Below are 8,611 nucleotides of genomic sequence, written 5' to 3'. Positions count from 1 at the left end.
TTTTTTCGGAGTATCCTGAAGTTGTGACAGATACACTAATTCCCACCTGATTCACTTGAATTAAACCGTGACATGAACTCGCTATCATTTAGAAGAATGAGAGGGGAATCTCATTGAAACATACTAAAGGCCTAGATAGAGTGGATGTGGAAAGAATGCTTCCTATAGTGGGTTAAAGTAAAGGCATCCGTTAGTCTTACGAGACCATGGACCTGTGCCTGGAAAGTCTTCACTCTCCAGGGTGCAGGCCTGGGCAAGGTTGTACGGAAGACCAGCAGTTGCCCATGCTGCAAGTCTCCCCTCTCCACGACACCGATGTTGTCCAAGGGAAGGGCATTAGGACCCATACAGCTTGGCACCAGTGTCGTCGCAGAGCAATGTGTGATTAAGTGCCTTGCTCAAGGACACAACACGTTCCCTCGGCTGGGGCTCGAACTCACGACCTTCAGGTCGCTAGTCCAATGCCTTAACCACTTGGCCACGTGTCCACAGTGGGTACAGCCTCAGCATACATGTCTCTTTGGAGCAGAGATGAGGAGGAATTTCTTTAACCGGAAGGTGGTGAACTTGTGGAATTTGTTGCCAGCGGCAGCTGTCGAGCCCAAGTCAAAGGGTGTATTTAAAGCAGAGGTTGATAGGTTCTTGATTAATAAGGTGCCAAAGGATACAGGGAGAAGTGAGGAGAATGGGCTTGAGAGTGAAAATATATCAGCCATGATGGAATGGCGGAGCAGTTTCAACCGACTGAGTGGCCTAATTCTCCTCCTATGGCCTATGGTCTAATGGTAAGTTCCCTCTGATCATACGAAGGTGACACCAGTCCTCTGTTGTCTGAGGTAGCAGACACATTTCTGATTGTATGCCTTTTGTTGACCCCTCTGACAGCTGAGCTACTTTGGAACAATCAGCATTGGCAATCCACCAGAGTTTTACTGTCATCTTCGACACTGGCTCATCCAAACTCTGGGTCCCCTCAGTTTACTGCTCCAGTCAAGCCTGCAGTAATTAGATTCTTTTATGGGCATTTATACATTATATACTTCGAGACAGAAAATGGCACAGGAGAGAAAACTGCCCATCTGACCAATTAACCTACTAACCTCTAAGTCTGTGGAATGTAGGAGGAAACTGGAGCAGCCAGACAAAACCTGTGGAGTTGTGGGGAGAATATGCAAACTCCTTACAGCCTGTGGCAGACTGAACCCGGGCCATTGGCTTCAATTCTGCTTATCACAACACCACTGAGTCGCCCAACATGTTAAACAGGGAGCTCGTCTGTGATCTGAGAACACATCCAGTTCTGGCTTGCAATCAATCTACGTCATCCTCCCATCTACAGCACGGTGTATTAAATAAACATTTGGTGGCCTCTTTCTCAGGTTCACCTGTACACCGGCTCATTAAAGCAAAGTCTTAATCAGCCAATCATGTGGCAGCAATCAATGCATAAAAGCAGGCAGACATGGTCAAGAGGTTCAGTTGTTGTTCAGACCAAACATCAGAATGGGGAAGAAATGTGATCGAAGTATCTTTGACCATGGAGTAATTGTTGGTGCCAGATGGTGAGACTTGAGTACTTTAGAAACTGCTGACCTCCTGGGATTCTCATGCACAACGGTCTCTGGAGATTACAGAGAAATTTTAAAAAACATCCAGTGAGCAGCAGTTCTGTGGGTGAAAACATTTTGTTAATGAGAGAAGTCAGAGGAGAATGGCCAGATTTGTTCAAGCTGACAGGGAAGCGACAGTAACTCAAAGAACCATGTGTTACAACAGTGGTGTGCAGAAGAGCATATCTGAATACACAACACATTGAACCTTGAAGTGGATGGGCTACAGCAGCAGAAGACCACGAACATACACTCAGTGACCGCTTTATTAGGTACAGGAGTATCTAATAAAAGTGACCACTGCGTGTGGCTTCCTTAAAACCTTGCTTAATTATTACCAAATATCTTAAAATTTGATGTCTTCGGAATCAGAACCAAGTTTATTCACTCTGTCTCCGGTGTCTCAGTGTCAGAATTTGCCTAAAAATGTTCAAAGTGTCTTAGGATATGCTAATGGTTACCACCATAATAATTATTACCTTTCTTATGTTGAAATATGATGTTAAATATTATTTGGACATGATGCATTTAATTTATGTTTTTGGATTTCAATCTTTAAGGGAAGTTTGGATAGGTACATGGCTAGGAGGGGTATTTTCAACTATGATGTAGGTACACACTGATGGGACCAGGCAGACCGACAGGGCAGCTTGGTAGTGTAGTGAGTAACACCACATTTTTATTGCGCCCACCATCACCAATATGGGTTCAATCCCAGCCACCGTCTGTAAGGAGTTTGTATGTTCTCCCCGTGACCGCGTGGGTTTCCTCCGGGTGCTCCGGTTTCCTTCCACAGGTTAGAAAGAGTTAGTAAATTGGGGGTATGCTACGTTAGTGCCAGGAGTATGGCAATATTTGCAAGCTGCCCCAGGGCATTCTCAGGATGTGGTGGTTATTGAAGTGAACAGCACATTTCACTGTATGGTTCACTGTACACGTGACAAATAAAACTAGGCTCTCTTTATCTTGAAAGCTAATTACATGTTGCTCCGTGCCTGTGATGTAAGGATGTTTTTCATTGCAGAATAACACACAGAAAATACTTAGGAAGTCCGGCAACATCTCAGGAAAGGAGTAAAGTCAATGTTTCGGGCCAAGACCCTTCATCAGGACTACCTTCATCTTGTGTTTACATGTTTTTTATTGTGTCTGTGCTGCATGTAAATTCGAAGTTCAAGGTAAATTTTACTATCATATATGTCACCATTTACAATCAGAGTACTCATATGTCACCATATACAATCCTGAGATTCATTTTTCATACTCAGCAAATCTATAGAGCAGTAACTATAACAGGATCAATTAAAGATCAACCGGAAGACAACAAATTGTGCAAATACAATATAAGTAAATAGCAATAAATAATGAGAACATGAAATAACAAGATAAAGAGCCCTTAAAGTGAGACCATTGGTTGTAGGAACACCTCAATGGATGGGCAAGTGAGTGTGGTTATCCCCCTTTGTTCAAGAGCCTGATGGTTGAGGGGTAGTAACTGTTCTTGAATCTGATGATTCCTGAGGCTCTTGTACCTTCTTCCTGATGGCAGCAGTGAGGAAAGAGCACGACCTGGGTGTTGATGAGGGATGCTGCTTTGCTACGATAGTGTTTCTAGTGGATGTGTTCAAAGGTTTGAAAGGATTTACCTGTGATGGACTGGGCCAAATCCACTACCTTCTGTAGGATTGTCTGTTCAAGGGCATTGGTGCTTCCACTCCAGGTGGTGATGCAGCCAGTCAATACACTCTCCACCACATATCTGCAGATGTTTGTCAGATCGGACAATAACCTTGACTGTGATTTTGACTTGCTCTTTTCAGGTAATCATGCCAGGTTTTTTCCAACTGCATCCTCAACCTTCCAAATGTCAAATAAGCACGTTTCCCTCCAATATGGAACCGGTAGTATGACTGGAATCCTCAGATATGACACCGTCCGGGTAAGTCCAACCCCAAACCAACCCATCTCCCAAAATGTGCAGCTTAGAGTGGTTCGGTGTCCCAGTCAAGGCACGAGCTAGGCTCTGCACGGTATAACCGAGCCGCTATTCACCAGCCTGCAGATAAAGGGCCAATAGAGCTAGAGTCAGGTTTATTGTCACTGACATGTGAAACTTGTTGTTTTGCTAAATAGTGCTAAAGATGAATAACAAGGTAGTGTTGATGGGTCGATGGACCATTCAGAAATCTGACGGCAGAGGGCAAAGATGCAATTCCTAAAATGCTGAGTGTGGGTTTTCTGGCTCCCTGACTATAGTAATGAGAATAAGCCGTGTCCCGGATGCTGAGAGTCCTTAATGACAAAGGCCGGCTTCTTAAGGCACTGCCTTTTGAACGTGTCCATGACAGTGGGAAGGCTGGCTGGGTTTACAAACCTCTGCACATTTTTCTGATCTATGCATTGGCCTCTTCATACCAGATTACACCTTACCCACTTACGCCAACCCTGCATTAATCCCATTATCACATTGTTTTTTTTATTATCAACAAACACCCTCCCACCCCATGGTTCGACCAGTCACCTATACATTAGGGCCAATGTATAGCTCCCAACCACCCACCATCCGACATACCTTTGGGATGAAGGAGAAAGCTAGGGCACCTGGGGACATTAAAGAAAAACTTGCAAACTCTGCAGGGACAGCACTGGACCTGGGGATTGAACCCATTCGCTGGGACCATGAGGCAAGAGGTCTACCAGAGGCGCCATTATATCATCCTGAAGTGTTGACCCTTTGCTTGGGAGTCCAGTTCATTTCTTTATAAGACCGTAAGACATATGATGATTATGAAGACACGTAGTCCTCTTTTATTGTCATTTAGTAATTCATGCATTAAGAAATGATGCATTATTTCCTCCTGTGTGATATCACAAAACACAGGACAAACCAAGACTGAAAGAACTGACAAAACCACATAATTATTCATATAGTTACAAATAGTGTAACAATACCATAACTTGATGAAGAAGTCCGTGAGCACAGTAAAGTTCAAAGTTTCTCAAATGTCCCACATCTCACGCAGACAGGAGAAGGAAGAAAAACTCTCCCTGCCATGTCGACCACGACTCTGAGTCATCCGAAAACCGAGCTCCGATCAGCTCTCCGACACCGAGTACTGAGCGCCATCTCTGTCCGAACGATTCAACCTCCTACTCGGTCGCCAGAAGCAGGCAATGCCGGGGATTTTGAGGCCTACCCTCCGAAAGATTCACGACCACACAGTAACGACAGCAGCGAATGGGCGTTTCAGAAATTTCCCCAGATGTTCCTCTGTGCTTTCACGTCCATTCTCCATCAAATCAGAATTGTCCATGATTCTGGAGTAGATTAAAAGATCGGCACAACATTGTGGGCTGAAGAGCCTGTAACTTTTCTGAACCCGTGTTCTTTTTAGACATTTCTTCGTACACACTCAGAGGCTACTTTATTAGATACTTCCTGTATCTAATAGTGCCCACTGAGTCTATGTTCGTGGTCTTCTGCTGCTGTCACCCATCCACTTCAAGGTTAGACGTGTTGTGCATTCAGAGGTGCTCTTTTGAACAGCCCTGTTGTAACCTGTGGTTAACTGAGTTACTGTCACCTTCCCGTTAGATTGAACCAGTCTGGCCATTCTCAGAATCAGAATCAGGTTTATTATCACCAGCATGTGACGTGAAATTTGTTAACTTAGCAGCAGCAGTTCAATGCAATACATAATCTAGCAGAGAGAGAAATAATAATAATAAATAATTTTTAAAACATAACAATAAATAAGCGAGTAAATCAATTACATATATTGAATAGATTTTTTAAAACGTGCAAAAACAGAAATACTGTATATTAAGAAAATAGTGAGGTAGTGTCCAAAGCTTCAACGTCCATTTAGGAATCGGATGGCAGAGGGGAAGAAGCTGTTCCTGAATCGCTGAGTGTGTGCCTTCAGGCTTCTGTATCTCCCACCTGATGGTAACAATGAGAAAAGGGCATGCCCTGGGTGCTGAAGGTCCTTAATAATGCCTTTCTGAGACACCGCTCCCTAAAGATGTCCTGGGTACTTTGTAGGCTAGTGCCCAAGATGGAGCTGACTATATTCACAACCTTCTGCAGCTCCTTTTGGTCCTGTGCAGTAGCCCCTCCATACCTTTGACCTCTCTCATTAACAAGGCATTTTTGCCCACAGAGCTATCACTCACTGGATGTGTTTTGCATTTTGCACCATTCCCTGTAAACTCTAGAAACTCTAAACTCTAGCTGTGTGTGAAAATCCCAGGAGATCGGCAGTTTCTGAGATACTCAAACCACACTGTTTGGCACCAAAAATCGTTCCACAGTCAAAGACACTTAGATCACATTTCTTTCCCTGTTCTGACATTTGGACTGAACCTCTTGACCTTGTCTGCATGCTTTAATGCATTGAGTTGTGCCACATGATTGGCTGATTAGATATTTGCATTGATGACCAGGTGTACAAGTGTACCTAATAAACTGGCCACTGAGTGTACGTTCCAGATGTTGCTTAATTCTTTATGACAACTTTCACATCTGTAATTTCAATCCTTATTCAAGCAAGTGTCTGTTTCTTTAATATCTTCAAATTCTTGCTGGTGCCATCCCATAATAACCTCAACGATTTGAGTCTCAAAGCAATAGGATCATAACAGGCCCTTCGGCCCATTTAGTCTGTGCCAAACTATTAATCTGCTCAGTTCCTTAGGCCTGCAATAGAGTCATTGAGCACGATAACAGGTTCATTGTTTCACTCATCCATGCCAACAAGAGGCCAACTAACCTAATCACATTTACCCATGTTTTGCCTATATTCCTCTAAACACCCAGGCTGTAAGACCACAAGACATAGGAGCAGAATTAAGCCATTCAACGCATCAAGCCTACTCTGTCATTCAAGCATAGCTGACTTATTATCCTCAACCATGTTCTCCTGCCTTCTCCATGTCACCTTTGACTCTCTTACTAATCAAGAATCTGTCAAACTCCTGTAAGAGGTTTCTTCTTTTATGTTAACTGTGTAGGCTAATTAAAATGGCTTCTTTGTTATGTTATAATTAAACTGGCTTCTTTGTTATGTTAAATGAGGAGGAAGTCCTCCCGCTAGCAGTTTGTTTTGGATTATCTATTGATAAGAGGAGAAATGAACCAATTGGGATAGTTGTTATGCTTTCTGTGTGTCTGTAAGATATTGTGACGCGCGGGTTTTCTGGCAGAAGGTGGGAGAGAGGGACAGAGGATGGACCAGGTGCTGTGAGTCCGCTAACGGGGTCGGACCCCGAGCAGGAGTCCGAGATCCAGGGTGTTCGGCGAGGAGAGGAGACGGAGACGGACTCGAGTGGAGCGTCTGGTCGACAACCGTTGTTGGTCCCAGGTGACAGGTCGAGGTGGTCCAATGGGTCGCCGGGCGAAGAACGAAGGGTCCTGAGCTCCAACTGTTTGTGCATGAAGAGATTGAACTTTGATAAGTGTGGAGCCTTTTATTTTCCTTTTATATTTTATTCTCTATTAATTATATGGTTCCAGTAATATCTATAAACTGTAAAACATTGAATCGTATCTGGGGTATTGTCTGTTATTTGGGTGGGGTGGGGTACATCACACAGCATCCACACAAACTATTTGGCAGGGCCGAGGGCTGTTTCCCTAGACGACAGCGAGCTGAGCGACCCTGAGGCTGGCCGGGGGGTGGGGGGGGGGCCACACTCTGCTTTAAATATACCCAATGACCTGGCCTCCACAGTTGCCTGTGGCAACAAATTCCACAGATTCACCACCCTCTGGTTAAAGAACTTCCTGCACCTCTCTCTTCTAAAGGGTTGTTCTTCTGTTCCAAGGCTGTGCCCAAACCTTTCTTATTCAAATAGTTGTGCAAGTGCCCTTTAAATGTTGTTACCTCCTTCAAAAACTTCCTCTGGGAGCTCGTTCCATATACTGACCACGCTCTCTGTGAAAAAGTTCCCCATTAGGTTCAGCTTCTACACCCTCTCCAAAGCTTCCACAACCTTCCTGTAACAGGGATGACCATTTGGCAATCTCTGTAGATGATTTCCGGGCTAAAGGAAAGTACAGCAGCCAGGAGACATGCGGTAGGTGAAAGAAGGGTTACTCCACGCTATGAAATGCAAAGTCTCATCTCAAAATGTTTCATTTATTCCAGGAATCCAAACAGCAATGATGGAGGCGAAGTGATATTTGGAGGAATCGACAGTAGTCTTTACAAAGGTGAAATTCACTGGGCACCAGTTATTCAGGAACTGCACTGGAACATCGATATTGACAGGTAAACAAGCAGTAACACTGCAGTAAAATCTTCACTCGCTGGATTGGTATTAACGAGTGGTCAATAGGCAAAGTCTATCAGCCTTGCCATACTTCTGTCTCTTCATACCTTCATCCATCTCCCATTGCCTTCCATTCATCTCTTTCTAGATAGATAGGTAGAGTATCCATGTAGATGTAGGTACCCCATCTACCTACCTACATGAATAGATAGAGATAGAGTAGATAAAGTAGATAGATAGGTAGATAAAGCTAGATAGATAGGTAGCTTGACAGTATTTGACTGGAAGCTCTATTTATCTATCTAGATAGACAGACAGAGCTTCCAGACAAATAATACCGAGCTATGGTCTCTGTTGTGGTCCCTGCTCAAACTTAGTATTTTATTTTTTGTTTTTCTTGGGGTCTCGGGGATGGTCTTCAGAACAGAGGGGAGAGTTAAGGGTCAGGTTAGGGTTTAAGGACAAAGATGTGGAGGAACGGGGTTTGTTTTGCTGTTGTTGTTTTGTCATTTGTTAGCTACCGCCCGTTAAGCCGATGGCGTTTAGGACAGCAATGATGGTCCTCCATCTCTGTCTGTCCACAGCGTCGCACACAGACGTAGAACGGTTCTTCATTGTTGTTTCCGTAACAATTTTGTTTAACAAGTTCGGGGTTGTTAGCCCAGAGCTGAACCCCCAAACCTGGAGGACTGGTGGACCACTCTTAGTCTAGCCCTTGCCCTTTGACC

General features: G+C 44.1%; 1 pseudogene; it reads left to right on the top strand.

The window, feature by feature from the left end:
- The first annotated feature begins 722 nt into the window (after positions 1-722).
- On the top strand, positions 723-7,886 carry LOC134355851 (gastricsin-like; annotated as a pseudogene).
- Positions 7,887-8,611: the final 725 nt, after the last annotated feature.

Source organism: Mobula hypostoma, chromosome 13 (assembly GCF_963921235.1).
Source record: "Mobula hypostoma chromosome 13, sMobHyp1.1, whole genome shotgun sequence".
NCBI classification, from domain to species: Eukaryota; Metazoa; Chordata; class Chondrichthyes; order Myliobatiformes; family Myliobatidae; genus Mobula; species Mobula hypostoma.
The sequence above is the reverse complement of the archived record's forward strand: the minus strand, read 5'-3'. Positions and strand labels throughout refer to the sequence as shown.